Consider the following 20,112-nt stretch of genomic DNA (forward strand, 5'->3'; position numbering starts at 1 on the left):
TGTTCATGCTCGTTAAATTGAAAAAATTCCACTCCTTCCACAGGTTTAAGCATTTGCTCGAGCAATCGGTATTTAGGCTGCTTCAAAGATTTCGAGTATAGATATATATTCTCAAATCTCAAACCATTTGGATGTATTAGGAGCGTGAGTAAGGCATTCGTTTTTCCACAATTCGAGGGGCCACAAAATACGGCTCGAATGCTGTTAGGTAGTAAGTTTCCATGACGCTTCTTCACACTACCCGCTCCAACAATAAATTCATCGAAATTTATTATGGGGAGTTGACCGCTCGAAACTTGTTTCTTCGACTTCATCTCGCATGCGACTGATTGAAAAAATCATATAAATGCAACTTTATAATGTTGGAATAGTCAGTCGAATTGTAACCACTGCGGAGTGATGATTGTACATGATAAACCTGGTAAAGGTTTGGTAAACAGTATAATCAACAATCTCCCCGTGGAACTACATCTACCGGGATATCAATATTGTGGACCCGGTACGAAATTGATCAAACGTCTTGCTCGTGGTGATCCTGGTATAAACGCGCTGGACGCTGCGTGTAACGAACACGATATCGCATATTCGAAAAATCGTGAAAACTTGGAAGCACGACATCTGGCGGATAAAATTTTGGCTGAACAAGCCTGGCAACGTGTAACCTCGAAAGACGCAAGTCTTGGTGAAAGAGCAAGTGCTTGGGCCGTGACAAACATTATGAAGGCGAAAAAGAAATTTGGTCTAGGTATGAAAGGAGTGACGAAAAAGACCAAAAAAAGTGTTTGCCTGAAAAAGATCATCAGTGCTGCAAAGAAAGCCATGGTTCGTAGTGGTGACCCCCGTGAAATCGTCATGTCAGCATTGAAAGGTGCGCGTGCCAGTGTTAAAGGTGTTAAAGTACGCACGCCTCGGGTTCTACCTGTACCTCGCAAAATCGGCGGTTTATTGCCCTTCCTCGTACCCATCTTTGCCGGCCTTAGCGCCGTTGGTGCACTGTCTGGTGGAAGTGCTGCAATAGTCAAAGCTGTAAATGCTGCTCAAGCGGCTAAAAAGGAATTGGAGGAAAGTAAACGTCACAACCGAACACTCGAGGCCATCGCTTTGGGTAAAGGTTTACATCTGAAACCATACAAACAGGGTTTGGGTCTTTACCTCGGGACAAAAAACGTATAATCACGCTACCACATCAACCACTCACCGACATCGATCTGCTAAAGTATGCGAGAGCCATGAAAATTCGTAACTTTCGTGGGGTTTTCATGCGTGACACTTTGCCTGAAAATGGACCACACAAGCAAGAATCAGCAATCGTGAATTTGGATGAAAATGTGGGCCCTGGGACACACTGGGTTGCATATAAAAAGAATGGTCAACGAGTCACATACTTTGACAGCTTCGGTAATCTCCCGCCTCCACCCGAACTCATGAGATACTTCAATGTTGGTAGCGTGAAATACAATTATAAAAAGTATCAGGAATACGATACAATAATATGCGGGCATTTATGCTTGAAATTTTTGTGTGGACAACTAAATCGACGAGACAATTATGCACTATATAAATGAGGACTATGGAGCTGCGTGTTTAGTTCTAAATCTGTGAGCATCATGGATGATAGTTTGACGATCACCACTACTGGATCATCCTCCATACTCGAGGCACAATTTTTTCCATCCATCGAACTATCGCCCGACAAAAATTATACTCTTGGACTCGTCGAGCTGCTCACATTCAATTCGATTCCAAATATCGACATTGGTTGCAATGAATTTCACGTTGGAAATCATGTGGTGACCATTCCAACGGGCAGCTATGAAATTGAAGATATTGAAAAATATTTGAAAACTGAGTTGGCATCTAAAAACATACAAATTCAGCTTAAGCCGAATAATTATACGCTACGCAGTGAAATTGAGTGTAATCAATCGATTGATTTTACATCCAAAAATTCGATTGGACCTTTGCTGGGTTTTACGTCGCGTCGATTGGAGCCCAATAAAAGACATGTGTCCGATCTACCCGTATCCATTCTCAAAGTGAACGCCATTCGAGTCGAGTGTAACATAACCACTGGTGCATACATCAACGGGCGAAAAGTTCATACAATTCACGAATTTTTCCCATCTGTACCGGCCGGCTATAAAATCATCGAAGTACCGTCGAGCGTCATTTATCTACCAATCACAACTCGTCGCATTGACAATATACAGCTTCGTATTGTCGATCAAGACGGAGATTTGATCAATTTCCGCGGTGAAGTCATCACCATAAGACTTCATATAAAATCTCAATGGGCATAATTTATAATCATCGTATTGGCAATATTAATAAGCCAACATGGGATCGCGAAAGCAGTCGTCGATCAACGCTCAAAGAGCTAACACCTCAAAACCTTCTGCTATTGAAGAGTTTGGGTCTCAAAATTCGTGGAGTTCGCGTGTGAGAAATTATCTGCTTTGCTCGTTGTGCATCTGCTGCCTGCAATGGAGGAAGAAATCGTAAACATCCAGACACCCGTCATGTTTGACGAATCCATCATACATTATGAGGTTCATGCTCATCAACCATACGCATCGTCAACATACAACAATAGTGATGAAATACGTATTTCAATCCAGCATCAAGATTTATCAATTCTACCGAGTAAAAGTTCAATTCACATTTGCGGCAAACTGACAAAGGCGGATGGTGCAGCGTTAGCTGCAACGAGCCTCGTCAACAATGCCATTTGTCATTTATTCGAGGAGGTGCGTTATGAACTTAACGCAGTTGAAATCGATCGTAATAAAAATGTGGGAATCACATCTCTCATCAAAGGATATACATCTCATTCGTCGGCGAGAAGTGCAATGCTTGAGAACACCGGTTGGCTCGATGTTGAGGAGACTAAACAAATTGTAGACGTAGCAGGCAACTTTGACGTATGCATACCACTGAGCATGCTGCTGGGATTTGCTGAAGATTATCGAAAAATGGTGGTGAATGCAAAGCACGAATTGATTTTGACTAGATCACGTTCCGATGATAATGCCATAGTTCAACCAGCCGCTGAAGATTATAAAATTACACTACGGAAAATTGAATGGCTCGTTCCATACGTCACCGTGGCGGATAAACGGAAAATTCAATTGCTGAAATTCATCGCCAAAGATACCCCAATTCCAATGAGTTTTCGTACGTGGGAATTGTATGAATATCCAATGTTACCGGCGACATCGAAACACGTGTGGTCAGTCAAGACATCAACGCAGCTGGAAAAACCTCGATATGTGATCCTGGCATTCCAAACAGGACGAAAGAATAATAAGAGGCAAAATGCGAGTAATTTTGATCATTGCAACGTTACTGATGTAAAATTATACTTGAATTCACAATGTTATCCTTATGGTAATATGAATTTGAATATAGAACAAAATCAGTATGCAGTACTCTACGATATGTATACAAACTTTCAACCGATGTACTACAATAAGGAGGCCGAACCATGGCTTACAAAAGCGGATTTTCTCAAATTTGCACCTCTCATTGTGATTGACTGCTCGAAGCAGAACGATTCTCTCAAGTCTGGACCTGTTGATGTGCGCCTCGAATTTGAAACAAGCACAAATATTCCAGCACAAACATGCGCATACTGCCTTATTCTACACGATCGCTTCGTTGAATACAATCCTGTGAGTGGTGGGGTGAGAAAATTGGTATAAAACCGTACCATCAACTTCTTCGGCCAACAGTCATCATGGATTTTGTCATCGATCTACAAGGCTTCAAAGGACCCATCAATGAGTTTATACTCAAAGAAATTTCAATCATTCGTGCGGACGTGAAGAATGCTGAACCTCTCACACTTTTCTTCGCACCACCGTATGCATGGGATTCTCTGCCGACAAAGTATAAAACGACAAACAAATGGCTGGAACGTAATTTTCATGGATTGCCATGGGATTTTGGTGTAATACCATACGATGCTGCAAGAGGAATAATTCAAACTATCTTACGCGGCGCTCATACCATCTTCGTAAAAGGCGGCGAAAAGTCTTTATGGCTGACGAACTTTTTGGATCTGTCAACGGAGATTGTCGATTTGGAGACTTTGGACTGCCCATCGTTGAAAAAACTGCCGAAAAGTCCATCGAAATGCGACCATCACCACCACATCAACGAATCGAAATTTAATTGTGCAACGAAGAATGTAAAATCTTTGCAAAGCTGGTTATACGTATATCATGCATTATGTAATAGAGGGATCTTGGAATAAACAAAACAATTTTTTCATAAATGTGTAATTTTATTTATACAATATTCCTCCTCCTCCTCCTCCTTCAACATACATTTCATCGGTGATTCAGATATATACATTTTTGCGTTGAGAATATTAGAAATCTCTTTGAGAAAATTCAATAGCGTTCCAATCACCACCGAGATATTTCATGTATAGTTGTCCACAATGAGCCTTTTCCAGAAGTTTCTCGAATACCGCTGGATTCTGGTTGAATGCCTTGACAACTCGCGGTGGCAGGAATACGGTGAATTCATTCCCGATTTCGGCGACGTATCTTTTTCCCCATTTGGTGTTTGCTGTCCTCACGTCCGAGATGAGATATTCCTCGTTGACTTGGAGTTCTTTCAGCTTCTTGGCGGGGAGATACTCTGACTTTGCAATGATATTGTTGATGGCGGAGAACTCCATTATGGATATAGTTTTTTGAGATTTTCTTTAAAGAGCAAGTCTTGACTCAACTTTACGAAGACGTGAAGTGATGCTTTTTTCTTTTGGACTCTGCTATTTGTAGTTTTTCCATCTATCCCTACCCCAAAACTGAACCATCCCCTTCCACACACTTTCAAACAGGTTCAAACGTGATCTATATTGGAATCGATGCAATCTCTTCCGGTGGTCCTTTTTTCTGTACAGGCTCTTTGATTCCGCCGACGTTATGAACACGTGCATTCTAAACTTGTTCAAACACGTTCACAGCATTTCCTACAATTTCGACGTTGTGGAGCAGGACCGTCAATATGGTCGTCCATCGATGATACATTCCAATGTTCAACGCAACGACGTAATAATGCAATCTCACTATCGGATTTGTAGTATTCGGGTAAACGATCCCACAGAATATCTGTATATTCACCAAAGTATTCCTTGAAGATGGTTGGAGATATAATTTGGAGCTCCTCCGATGTCATTTCACAGGGATTTTTTATCCGTAAAGTCCCATAGATGTTTACAAGTCGTTCCATAATCGAGCACTTTTCACAATTTCTACGTCTGGGTCTAGCTGAATCAACATGAGTTCGCACCCAGGGTTGATTGAAATGATCGAAACACAATTGATATGATTGCACATCAGCATCACACTGCAAATACTTGGGTAAACGATCCCATAACGTAGGAATAGAATTACTATAGTACTTTAAAAGCAAAGCCTTCGGCAATGACTCAAGTTCATTTTCCGTTAATGTCGATGGATCTTTTGCTGGATGGATAGCATACATACTAGCACACCTTTCCATCGCAACGTTTACTTTCAGAATAAGCGTTCGATGTGAAAATTTTTTTTTTCTCGGAAAACATTCAAACAACTCTCAAGTCAAAAGTTCGGGGAAGGGCAGGTGCATTTTGAAAAAGAAATCTCGTCGGATCTTGCGCCGTCTCAGGAATGTAGAGATATGTAACACTGGACATTTATCATTAGACGTCGTGTGACGTGCAATTCTCGGAATAACAATATATTTTTTCAAAGATACAAGTCTCAAGTGAAAAGTCGGGGGAGGGGCATTTTGAAAAAGAAATCTCATGGAAACTGGCACCATCTCAGGAATGCAAAAATATGTAGGACACATAAATTTGTCATTAGAGTAGTGCTTTGGTCCGATAATTGAGATCATTTTCGAAAAGAGCAGGTCACTTTTTCAAAAGAAAATTCCGTCCAATGCAATCTGATGATCACACCGGAAACATAAATCAGTCATTCGAGAAGTGCGGCAATCTTTTGTCATCAAAGTGCCGCCGCACCCCCGCTGTCCGAGAACCTTCCCCCTCCACATACCATGCAGCCCCGCAACGGTCCCCGCGCTCCCCCGTCCCCGCTCCCCCCTGAGATCCCTGAGTTAGAACTGATATAGCCTTACTACTCACCAGACAAAAATTCGAGCCGCATCAAGTTTCATAGCTTTTTGATAAATCAACAAATATCAATTTAGTAAACGGCGTTTTGAAGAGGACAAATATACCTTCAGATCTCATTTTCCAAACATTTTTTGTGATTTTTTTTATTTGGCATATTTTTTTGAAAATAGCCGTTTTCCGGTCGGTTTCTAGATATGGTTTCCAGATAATCGGAGGCATGGTTTTTGGAAATTTTTCTCGCTAATTGTTTTTCATCACCACTTTGCAAGAGAAAGCAAGAGCTTCAATTTCATTTTGGAAAAAGTCTTGTGCAATTTTTTCTCTCAGGATTTTCTTATTTTCGCATGAAAAAGACCATGTTGGGAAAATACGGCTAAGTTCGAAAAATTCAAAGTTGAAGTGAAATTTTTAAAATAGAAAAAATATACTTAAGAATGTTTTGGGCGACTACAATTTTTGTTCGAATTTTTTTTCTACGTCATTTCTAGTCGAAACTCTACAGATTGGAGTCTGCAACTCGACAACCATGAGGTTTGAATTCAAGTATATTAAAAGATAGTCTTTTTTCATTCGAGTTCTCGATTTATAAACAAGTTTTAAGATTTTTCTTAAAAATTTTATAAAATTTGAATTACACTAAGATTCAGTGACATACAACAACAGCTGCATACAACTAGATACGTGCGTCGGAATTGCAAGAAAACCTTTACGAATCATTTTATTCGAAGAAAACGAAAAACCATTTTGAAGTGTTAATTAAATGAAAAAAACGAAAATTCGTTGAGCGTCTCGTACAATCAAATAATGGAGATACCCTTGCGGGAGATTTTTTTTTACCTTCTCGAAACTACTCAGCTGATAGGAAATTTTTTTTTTTTTCGAGTACTCAAATACACACACACATACACACACACGCACGCGCGCACGCACGCACACACACAATTAGGGAGTGCGGAAAAAAATGGTATTTTTTTTATTTGCAGAATAATTTTTGATATAACAGAATAAGTTGAACAAAGGTGAAAAAAGAAATTCCAGTAACAGAGCACACTATAAAATCATTTCGAACGGGGTACCGTATTTGAAGATTTTCCATAAAAATAATCCAGAAAAGTATGGTGACTTCCGATCATTGTATCTTTAGGAAAAATTCAGGAAAAAGGATAATCAGTTCTTTAGGAAAAAATCACCCAAAAATTCAATCATATGATTTTATAGAAAATTGATTTCCCTATAAAACAAGGACTTGTGTTGAAAAATTTTTTTTTCCCAAACTCTGTCGAAGTCATATTTTTCATTTGACAAAAAAAAACTCCTGATAATTTGCCGTGAAGCATTTTCTGCATCGTGAGAAAAAATCAACAAAGTCATCGAATAAGGGTTTTCTTGATAATTCCGTATACTTTTTGTTCAATCTTCAAGATATACCCGTTTTCCATTAGCGACCACTTGAAGTTGAATAAAAAAAAATTAGTCGATTCAAAAAACGTGTGTTTTCTTACTAACATTACCAGAAACTCAGGGTGAATCGAATTACTGGAAGATAAATGTGAATGTTTTCGTACTTTCACCAAGTATTTGTGTATTATTTTCGATTCAACTTCAAACAGTGATAGCATTAGAACGTTTTCTCCGAGATAATTCTTTATTGCAGAGAAATCGATTATCTATGAAAACGTATTATTGAATTTTTGCACGTTTTTTTTTCCTGGATAGTTATGATACGATGATCAGAGGTCCCAATGGTTTTCTAGTTTATCCTTATGATAATTCCTCTTTGAAAAATTAACTGATATTTTAAAATTTTCCAGTTTTACTACATTTTCCAGAAATGATATTCTTCAGGCAAAAATACGGTAACTCTGCGGTAAAAATAACATGAAACGCCTTTACTAACGAAATTAAAGTTGTTGCTCCTTTGAATCAGGTTATCAGAGGAAATTTAGCGAGAAAAATTTCCAACCATTCCAGAAAATACGCATCTATAAAAAAATCCTAATTACACTTGGAAAGGGATATATATAAAGGTAACTTTTTCTTCTTTAAAACGCCGTTAGTTAAATTGAAACATTTATATATAATATGTGTATATAATATTAGGGTGTGCGAAAAAAAACGATATTTTTTTTCCTTTGCATCCAGCCGAAAAAGGTAATTCAAGGTGAAAAAAAAGAATCCCAGAAGGAGAGCTCACCAAAAAATTTTTCGAATGGTGCTTTGCGTTTAAAGATTTTCCATAAGAATAACCCAGGAAATGATTGAGACCTATGATCATTGTGTCATAACTTTTCAGAAAAAATCGCACAGTAACGACAATGATATATTTTTATAGAAAATCGATTCCCCTACAAAAAAAGTCCATATGTACGTACAGCTCGGAGTAGCCATTCCGATGCTATCACCCTTTGAAGTTGGATCGTTAGAAAAAAAATTTTCATAATGCTGTCGATATCAAATTTCTTTTTTTTTTTTACCTTGAATTACCTTTTTCGGCTGGATGCAAAGGAAAAAAAATATCGTTTTTTTTCGCACACCCTAATATATATACATGTACAAGAGTGGACTCCGAAACGCTTTTGTAGGTTTTATATAGCAGCGGTCTCGAGATCCTCGAGGCAAGCCAAACGGACGCATGGCAAAAAAAAGATCGTACAAAAATGAAAACCTTGCATTTTCTGTTCGGAGCAATTCGCACAGGCGGACAACGGGCCAACAAACGGGGTTCTAAGATCATCAGATTTTGACGAAAGTAATAAGTAATGAAAGGTCCCCGTATATGAAATGATCAATATTAGACGCAAAATTAGCAATTCTTTTTTTCTCATCAACAAATTAATGAAAAATGCATTTTTTTCGGTTTTTTGCTCGTAAAACAAAAAACCCACAAAGCTATGAAAAATAAATCATAATACGAAATGTTGAGAATGAAAATGTCAAGAGAATGAATGCAGAAACGACCTGATTAATGAATAATTAGCAGAGAAAATGGGAGCAAATCTAAAAAACAACGCTTCTTTAAACATTCGTATCGTTGCGATTTTTAAAGTGTTCGTTCCCAATGGTATACATTGATAGATACTTCGGTGTGCAAAATTCAGGCATTTCCAGATGATTGGTATTTTAGTAATTGCACTTACAAGGAACATCACTTTGGTGTCCCCCTCCGATTTTCTTGAAACTGCTGTATGTGAAAGAGCATTCGAAAGTAAGAGACACGTATTTTTTTTTATCGGCGGAAAAACGGTTTTAAGGGGTGAAACCACCCTTGAAAGTAAGGCATGTCAGGGGGTGATTTTGCAGTTTCACCAACAAGCACTCAACTGATTTTGATAAAACCAAAACCAAAATGTTTCTTATCTGAAGTGATGAAAAGTTCACCCTGTGCACGAAAAAAAAAAAAAAAACAGGGGGTTAACCACCCTTACATTCTTATATTTCTCACGCCACAATGAAAAGGAACGAATATGATGGAATGAAACGGATTCTATTTCCATGAAAACATGAAAATAAAGTTCACGTGTTTTTGCATTTTTGCAAAATAGCAGTCTTAAGGGGGTAAACTACCCCTTTTTTGAATTTTCGTACTGTATGTGGCTTATTTCTGTTTTGCATGTTTTGCATGTTTTCGAAATATTATAATAATTTCGAATCAAGATTTTCTGAGGTATCGAAGTCAATACAAGACTCTGAAAGGGTGAATCTTCCCCACTCGATTTTCCTCTTTATTCGCTATTTCAAAATTTCTCCCTGCATTTCGTACAATTTGGTTGCTCTGCATCGAAATTACGAATTTAATAATTTTAGGAACATATAAAACTCGTATTGACCTGGATGGCGGCGGTTTGGCGGGGGGGGGAGGGGGGGGGGGAGAGTTCCCACAACTACTTTTTCGGTGATCATAGAAAGCTTGTAAACTGCACGTAAATGAATAGGTACTATGCTACAGATAAAAATATCTCTATAAAACACTTTCTTAACTTTGGCGGAAAAATAGAGGCGTAGACATATGACCCCGGTGTTTGTGCTAGATAAAAATGTTATCAAGTAGTTATGATCACCTGATACTTTTGGCATTCTCACACACCGAATGACATTAGTCATTCCGAATATTCTTGAGTCATGCATCAGATAAAAACGTTATCAGGCATCGTGAGATTAATAAATATTTTTTTCTTCCGATACTTATTTTCGAAGGCGGTAACCATTAGCATTGTACTAGTGCACATTTGAGTGAGCTCCAAATCGTGCGTGCTTTTTCTGTGCTTTTGGTGTATTGCGCCTACTACTTTTACCAGCATGAAAGTCAACCCAATCAACGTTATCAAATTGTTACTGGCTACATTTGAGGCTATGAACATTGCACAAACTCCTGTTAATAATGCAGAAATAGAGATGAAGGAGAATTTCGAAAAAATTTTAATCGATTCTATGCAAGATTACAACGGGATCGAGATGACACAGGAAGAAACTCTTGATTTTCAAGAACCATTTAAAGAGTTCGAAGCAATTGCTGTTGAAGATATCATATGGTAAAAGGATGATGATGTCGATTCCGACGCTTGTTCTAGTGACGATGAGCTGAGCTATGATTATAAAAAAAAAACTGTTGAATATTGGAGATCTTGTAAAAAATGAATTACAGTGTTGAAACCGTCAAACAAAAATACAAATCTGTAAAATCCATACGGCAGTTACGACGCTGGGCACAACAACTGAACAAGGGTGGTACATATAAAGAAAAACTAGCTCGAATTTCTGAATACACATTACGGAATATGAAAACTGCTGTAGACGCTGGTGTCATTGTTCATGATATTGACCTTCGAAAGTGGGCTCCACAGGCACAGAAAGAAATAGGCCATGAAGATATACGATTCATAGCCTCTCATAACTGGCTATGGAAATTTAAGAAATCGCATCGCATTGTTTCCAGAAAAATTAATAAATTTATAACGAGAAAAATTGTGGAGGAAGAAGCGCTTCTGCAAACAAATGCGGACAAATTTGTTCAAGATGTTAAATTACTAATAGAAAAGTATGGGTCAAGCAATGTATATAATTCGGACCAAAGCGGTTTTCAACTGGAAATCCATTCAGCACGAACTTTAGCGATGGAAGGATCGAAAAAAGTTGAATGTGTTGTATAATCAGTGTCTTCAACGACCCATAGCTACACGATTCAGCCAACAATAAATGCCAACGGGAAACTACTTTCTCCACTATTCATAGTATTAAAGGAGGCAAAAGGTGAATTTGGACCAAGAGTAACGAACGAATTGTTTAAGCCAGATAACGTCATAGTAACAGCATCAAAATCTGGGAAACTTACTTCCGGTGCATATTATCGTTAAGGGTGCATCAACTTTTTCCAAAATATAGTTATAAATATATAATTTGTTATATGTTTACAGATCATTTTAAAATTTGGATGGAAAAAGTTTTTTTTCCGAATGTTGGAAGTGACAACGTATTACTGATTGATTCCTGGAGTAGACACTGCCCCAAAGTTGTACGTGAAGCCACCCCTTATGATAAAATAATCATCACAATGATTATCCCAAAAGGTACAATTGGAAAAATTCAACCGCTTGATGTATTTGGATTTAGGATATGGAAAAATTTTGTATGACATTTTTCAGATAGTGTTCTATTAGTGGATGCTGATATAAATTTACATTTGAGGAATAATATAATCAAACTACAATCTTTGGCCCACAATCAATTGTCATCTCCACGCTATATCAATCTTTTCAAATATTCATGGTTTAAAAGTAATTATATAACGGAAAAACCGGAATATTTCGAAAATCCTGTTGATTTTGGGTTCGGTCAATCAAAAACACACTGAAATACCTGGTTGCAATAATATAGCGATTATAAAATGTGCATGGTGCAAAAAATCTTTGTGTTTGAAACATTTTTTTGATGAATATCATTATTGTACAACGTATGAGCCATAATTGCTGGAAATCATAGGTTTTATTATATTTTATTTCGATATATGTACTTATCTAATAAAATCCGATTGTATACTATGAGACGGTTAATGAATTGTTAATGTGTATTGAAGTTTGATTTAAAAAAATGTTAGTTAGTAAACAAGATCAACAGCATGGAACTTATTCAGACTTCAAAGTTGAATCGTAGTAAATATCAAATGGCTCCCCTCCTCCTTCCCTTGCCCCGCCAAAATTGAGGTCAATACGATTATTATACATTCCTAAAATTATTAAATTCGTAATTTCGATGCAGAGCAACCAAATTGCACGAAATGCAGGGAGAAATTTTGAAATAGCGAATAAAGAGGAAAATCGAGTGGGGAAGATTCACCCTTTCAGAGTCTTGTATTGACTTCGATACCTCAGAAAATCTTGATTCGAAATTATTATAATATTTCGAATCAGCAAAAACATGCAAAACAGAAATAAGCCACATACAGTACGAAAATTCAAAAAAGGGGTAGTTTACCCCCTTAAGACTGCTATTTTGCAAAAATTCAAAAACACGTGAACTTTATTTTCATGTTTTCATAAAAATAGAACCCGTTTCATTCCATCATATTCGTTCCTTTTCATTGTGGCGTGAGAAACATAAGAATGTAAGGGTGGTTAACCCCCTGTTTTTTTTTTTTTCGTGCACAGGGTAAACTTTTTATCACTTCAGATAAGAAACATTTTGGTTTTGGTTTTATCAAAATCAGTTGAGTGCTTGTTGGTGAAACTGCAAAATCACCCCCTGACATGCCTTACTTTCAAGGGTGGTTTCACCCCTTAAAACCGTTTTTCCGCCGATAAAAAAAAATACGTGTCTCTTACTTTCGAATGCTCTTTCACATACAGCAGTTTCAAGAAAATCGGAGGGGGACACCAAAGTGATGTTCCTTGTTAGAAGTTTTGAGTGCCATATTTTTCAGTGAGACGGGATCCTCTGGGAGTCGACTGATTTCAATTTACCAAACCAATTCATAATTATTCGACGCTCGACTGTTTTTTCATGTCCGCACTGAACTCAGGGTAAACATATATATGGGGCATTCCATGTCACTTCAGCCACGGAAAAAAAAATTCTACAAATATTTAAAAAATCGAGTCACTTCATCGAAAAACATTCACCGAGTGGCAAAGAAAAAAATCGCCGTTTTTCTCGTTGATCATCATTTTTAACATTTTTTCATTCAAATGACTGTATTTTTGATAAATCTTGACATAATTACATTTATGGAAAACGAAAATGTGCGTATCTTTATGACCTTTTTGAAAAAAATTTATTCTGAATTCATTAAGTGGAACATCTGTTTCAGGACAAAATATGAAAAAATATTTTTTTTCTCAAAGAAAGACACTTGTTATTTTATTTTTAAAAATTTCCCCAAATTGTGAATACAAAACACTGATTCTTACAAGGAAAGGTACTTTAGTGTCCGCCTCCGATTTTGATAATTTTTTTCTATGTTATAGTCCATCCAAAAATAAGAGACACGTATTTTTTTTTATCGGCCGAAAGTTATTTTTAAGGGGTGAAATCAACCCTCAAAGTTGGGCATGTTTTGCGTCTGGTAGAGTGTTTCATATAGAAGCACTCAACCGATCGAAACGAAACCAATTGCAAAATGTTCGGCATGTCAAATAACCCATATGACATGTCCAACTTCTTATGCACCCTTACGGCAAAGGGATGAACCACCCCCGAATATTCAGAATTTTTTCGTATAACAAAAACTTACAATCCGATTTTAATAAAACAAACGCCATTTTGCAGAGCAAAAAAAAATAAAATCGACGTGTTTTCGGGTTTTCCTCAGATCAAAAAAATTAAGGGGGTAAAACACCCTTAAAATGTCAAATTTTGTTTTGAGCACTGGCCCCTTCCAATTTTAGTATTCTTTTCATAGAATGTAGCTTATCAAAAAATAAGAAACACGTATTTTTTTTATCGGCCGAAATTTATTTTCAAGGGGTGAAATCAACACCCAAAGTTGGGGATGTTTTGCATCTGGTAGAGTGTTTCATATAGAAGCACTCAACCGATCGAAACAAAACCCATTGCAAAATGTTCTGCATGTCAAATAACCTATGTGGCATGTCCAACTTCTTATGCACCCTTACTGCAAAGGGGTGAACCACCCCCGAATATTCAGAATTTTTTCGTATAAAAAAAACTTACAGACCGATTTTAATAAAAGAAACGCCATTTTTCAGAACAAAAAAAATAAAATGGACGTGTTTTTTGGTTTTCCTCGGATCAAAAAAATTAAGGGGGTAAACCAGTCCTAAAATCTTGAATTTCACTTTGCGCATCGAAATGTTTACATTCAATTCATATGTGTTGTGCCCATGGTAACACCAAAATTGGCAGTACATAAAGATTCAGCAACTAAGCTAATTCAGTAGAATTGCTAATTCGCGATTCTCAAAACTCACGCTGGAGTCTATCGACCCCAAGAAGTGCACACCCTGAGAATGCTGACGGAGCGTCACGCCACCGATCGCCCGAGAACGATCGAGAACGAATATCCAATAGTAGGGGTAAATTGATACCATTTTAGAGGAAATCGACGAATGTACAAAAACACTTGACACTGCCCGAATCAGGCAGTCTGCGAGAGTCAGCCAAAATTCCAGTAACACGTCAATCATTTGGTCTCAAGGCAAATAAACTTTGACTTTGTAAAACTCTATCTAATAAACCCATTGTTAACCTGTTTTAAAGTATTGAGCTGGAGTTCAACTCATTTATTGGCAATAAACCTTTAAATACCTCGTCCACGATCACTCATCCCTCCGAGACGGTTTTCGCGGGCACAACATATGGTTCCTTTATCATTGCGTATCGACTTATATGTTAAATAATATTTATTTCACATATTCATTGGCTGACATCATAATCGTATAGAGAATCGAATACTTTGACATGCATTACGTGAGAAGTGTTAGTTTTCGTTCTATTTATATAAGTTTCTATTTTGAACGATTTACGAAAACAAAATAAAACTCAAATATCGAGAGTCGCATCGACAATTCCCCGCCCAGAATGCAAACAAAGCTGACTCAAGCCTTGCCATATTCTTATTCATATCAAGAATCGCTATAGCGGCTCGTAGCCAAGTATTCTTAAAAAAGCCAGCTCGTTCAGCCTAATGCTTGAGAGATATCCGAAAAACAAAAAAAAATTTGTTTTTGTGATGATGTCAGATTAAGCCACCCACTCAAGATGAAGAAGCTAAAACTGACTTTATATTACTCCAGAAGTTTAGTTGCTGTTTGATTGTTGATCTGTCACTACCGTGTCCGCTATTGTGAATAACGTATTGTCATTAACATGTCTATCAACCCAATGAACGTAATAAGACTGTTGCTTCTTACATTTGAAGTAATGAACATTCCTGACAGTCCTGTTAACAATAATGAAGTGGAATTGAAAGAAAGTTTCGAGAGAATTCTGAAGGCTTCTATGGCAGAGTTCAATCAGTTAGAAATCGTGGAAGATACGACATTAGATTTTCAAGAACCTTTTAAAGATGTCATAGTAGAACCTGTCGAAGATAATGACATCGAATGGGGTCTTGGAGAATCTCCATTAAGCCTTGAAACGTGTACTGACGATGAAGAAGATTTGAGCCATGAGTACAAACAAAAAGCGGTAGAATTTTGGAGAAGTGCTAAAACGAAACGAAATAGGAAAATAGAAACAGTTCAAAAGAGTTTCAAACTTGTCAAGTCGGCGCGCCAGTTGAGACGCTGGGCTCATCAACTGAATAAAGGCGGTACTTACAAGGAGAAATTGTCGCGTATTTCTGAATATACAATTAATAATTTCAAAAGCGCCATAGACGCAGGACTCATTGTGCACGATATCGATCTGCAAAGGTGGGCGTTACAGGCTAAAAAATTAATCGGACACGAAGATGTGCGTTTCAGCGCATCCCCAACATGGATTAAAAAATTTAAAAAAGTGCATCGAATAACAAGTAGAAAAGTTAATAGATTCATAACGAGGAAGACCGTCGAATCCAAGAAAGAATTACAAAACCTTGCTCATAAATTCGTGTCTGAAGTTCACTTAAAAATTAAGGAATATGGCTTGAAAAACATTTATAATTCCGATCAAAGTGGATTCCAATTAGAAATACATTCAGGACGAACTTTAGCAGATGAAGGTACGAAACAAGTGGAATGCCTTGTACAATTCGTTTCAGCGACGACTCATAGTTATACCATACAGCCAACAATTTCCGCGGAAGGAAAATTGCTGTCACCACTTCTTATAATTTTGAAAGAGCCTTCTGGACGGTTGGGACCGATCGTAGAGCAAACCATTTTTCAACCTTCCAATGTCTTCATAAGTGTATCGAAATCTGGCAAGGCAACATCAGGTACGTTTGTACATATATGATACTTTGATTGTGAAAAATAGATCTGCTACTTATATTAAATGCATTTGTTTACAGAACATTTCAAAACATGGCTTCAAGAAGTGTTTTTCCCAAACGTCGGTGAGAAAAGTGTCCTTTTGATTGACTCTTGGAGTGGACATTGTCCCAGAGTTGTCGACGAAGCTACACCGCATAATAAAGAGATTGTTACAATGATTATACCAAAAGGGACGACGGGAAATATTCAGCCCCTTGATGTTTTCGGATTTAGAATTTGGAAAAATTATGTCAGACATTTTTCCGACAGTGTCATGTTACTTGATTATGATTTGAATCTACATTTACGAAATAATATAATCAAACTGCAGTCTCTAGTACATAATCAATTATCATCTCCGAGGTACAAAAATTTATTTCGATATGCCTGGTTCAAAAGTGGGTATATTGAAGAACGACCTGAGCATTTCGAAAACCCCATTGAATTTGCTTTCGGTATGTCATCCCAAACTCAATGTGAAATGAAAGGGTGTACAAATGTAGCCGTAATAAGATGTTCATGGTGTAAAAAGTCCTTGTGTTTCAAACATTTTTTCGAAGAATATCATTACTGTTCAAATTATGATCAATAAATGAATGTAGGAATGACAATTGAGATGGAAGTACGAAGTGAAACTTATTATTCCTATATAAAAATTCTATCGTCTGTGCTAAATGATATGGGTGGCTTAATCTGACATCATCACAAAAACAGATTTTTTTTGTTTTTCGGATATCTCTCAAGCATTAGGCTGAGCCAGCTGGCTTTTTTAAGAATACTTGGCTACGAGCCGCTATAGCGGTTCTTGATATGAATAAGAATATGGCAAGGTTTGAGTCAGCTTTGTTTGCATTCTGGGCGGGGAATTGTCGATGCGACTCTCGATATTTGAGTTTTATTCTGTTTTCGTAAATCGTTCAAAATAGAAACTTATATAAATAGAACGAAAACTAACACTTCTCACGTAAAGCATGTCAAAGTATTCGATTCTCTATACGATTATGATGTCAGCCAATGAATATGTGAAATAAATATTATTTAACATATAAGTCGATACGCAATGATAAAGGAACCATATGAATTGAATGTAAACATTTCGATGCGCAAAGTGAAATTCAAGATTTTAGGACTGGTTTACCCCCTTAATTTTTTTGATACGAGAAAAACCAAAAAACACGTACATTTTATTTTTTTTGCTCTGAAAAATGGCGTTTCTTTTATTAAAATCGGTCTGTAAGTTTTTTTTATACGAAAAAATTCTGAATATTCGGGGGTGGTTCACCCCTTTGCAGTAAGGGTGCATAAGAAGTTAGACATGCCATATAGGTTATTTGACATGCAGAACATTTTGCAATGGGTTTTGTTTCGATCGGTTGAGTGCTTCCATATGAAACACTCTACCAGATGCAAAACATCCCCAACTTTGGGTGTTGATTTTACCCCTTGAAAATAAATTTCGGCCGATAAAAAAAATACGTGTTTCTTATTTTTTGATAAGCTACATTCTATGAAAAGAATACTAAAATTGGAAGGGGCCAGTGCTCAAAACAAAATTTGACATTTTAAGGGTGTTTTACCCCCTTAATTTTTTTGATCTGAGGAAAACCCGAAAACACGTCGATTTTATTTTTTTTTGCTCTGCAAAATGGCGTTTGTTTTATTAAAATCGGATTGTAAGTTTTTGTTATACGAAAAAATTCTGAATATTCGGGGGTGGTTCATCCCTTTGCCGTAAGGGTGCATAAGAAGTTGGACATGTCATATGGGTTATTTGACATGCCGAACATTTTGCAATTGGTTTCGTTTCGATCGGTTGAGTGCTTCTATATGAAACACTCTACCAGACGCAAAACATGCCCAACTTTGAGGGTTGATTTCACCCCTTAAAAATAACTTTCGGCCGATAAAAAAAAATACGTGTCTCTTATTTTTGGATGGACTATAACATAGAAAAAAATTATCAAAATCGGAGGCGGACACTAAAGTACCTTTCCTTGTTAGTATTTTTTATTTTATGGGATTTTTAAACACCGTGGAGTAACAGTTATTGAAAAAAAAATTTTTTTTCATCAATATTCGATTGAGAGCTTGAAGCACTTGTAGGTTCATTTTTTCTAAAATTGATTATTGCTTTGATTTACAATTTTTTATTGATTTTTCTTTTTGCAAGATATGAAAGTCATATTCAAAGTTCCAAATGGGAAAAAATTGACATTCTATATTCTTGGAAATTACAGAATAGACAGAAAGGATTATTTTCTTACGACGGGCTCAAAATCCGTTTAATGAGAAGTGAAGTTTATGACAATTAAAAAAAAAATCGAACGATCCAAACGGACAAGAGAAAGATTTCGGAAAAGCAAATAAAGGAAATCGAGTAAAACAATTCGATGATATTGTTTTGTATAGAAAACACACAAGTTTGGAATAATAATAAATTTCATGTATTTTCGAACGAGTTATGGGCATTGAAAAAAAAAACACTACAATTTTTTATTATCCATATTTCGCGAACGGTTTGACAAAAAAATTAAAAAACAAACAATTGAAAAGCCTCTTTCTCACAGAGTATGAAAAGATTTGAAAATTTTTGAAAACAATTCGAAACGCTATCGCTCTGGTAAAGACTCTTTGGCAGCGACTTGTCATAACATAAATGTACTTGTCTCAGAGTCGCTGCCGCTACTCTAGATAATAAAATGTAAACCAAAATAGAAATTGAATTTTCACCGTCACTTGCGTTGGCACGGAATGCTCCGTATCGATCGTCCGTTCAGTAATAACGGAACTTTTATCGTAGATCACATACATAATGCTGAATTCATGTTTCTTACCTTTTTACTGCAATTTGACTCGGTGATCAATGTTGGTGGCGAAATATTGTGGTAGCGGTCGATCGAATGATGATAATCACAATTCTTAATTGATATTTTTCACAAAGATCGCAAAGCTTAGAGGTGTTTCGTCCAACTGTTTGCTCGATGAAAATACCGAAGAAAGCTGCTCAGGATTTCATCTACCTGGAGTAATTTTTGAATGACTAGGGTAGGGGTGAAGAGTCAAATTTTCTTTTCGTATTGGCCAGGAAACAAAAGAATATATATGCTGTTTCCAATTGAACGGGAATTCATGGTGGGAACGCTCTGGTTATAATTCTTCAACATTAGATTGGTGCTCTCAAACGGATTTCCTGAAATGTTCTTGCAAAGTTGTCGGCACAATTAATAATGTAGATATCAACGTCTTGCGGTAGTTTTTCGATATGACTTGATTGTTGTGCCCAGAACGTAAGAAAATTATTAAGAAGCTATACCAGTGTGACACTTTCAAATCGTTTTTTTTGGATTATTCGATAGTTTTTACTTTCAAAAATATCCTGTGAAAGCGGCAAAGTCGCATCTTGAATAGTTTTTGAATGGCAGCGTTCTAAAGAGCGACCGCTCGCAGGTATTAGTCGCTAACTGGAACTTCAAACGCGTTTTTCTCAAAACGACATTTTTCAAAATTGCTGACATGTTAACTCAACGAGATATCGACTAATCGACTTCAAATTGAAACTGAGTATTCTTGAAT

This window comes from Venturia canescens, chromosome 10 (genome assembly GCF_019457755.1).
Source record: "Venturia canescens isolate UGA chromosome 10, ASM1945775v1, whole genome shotgun sequence".
NCBI lineage: Eukaryota > Metazoa > Arthropoda > Insecta > Hymenoptera > Ichneumonidae > Venturia > Venturia canescens.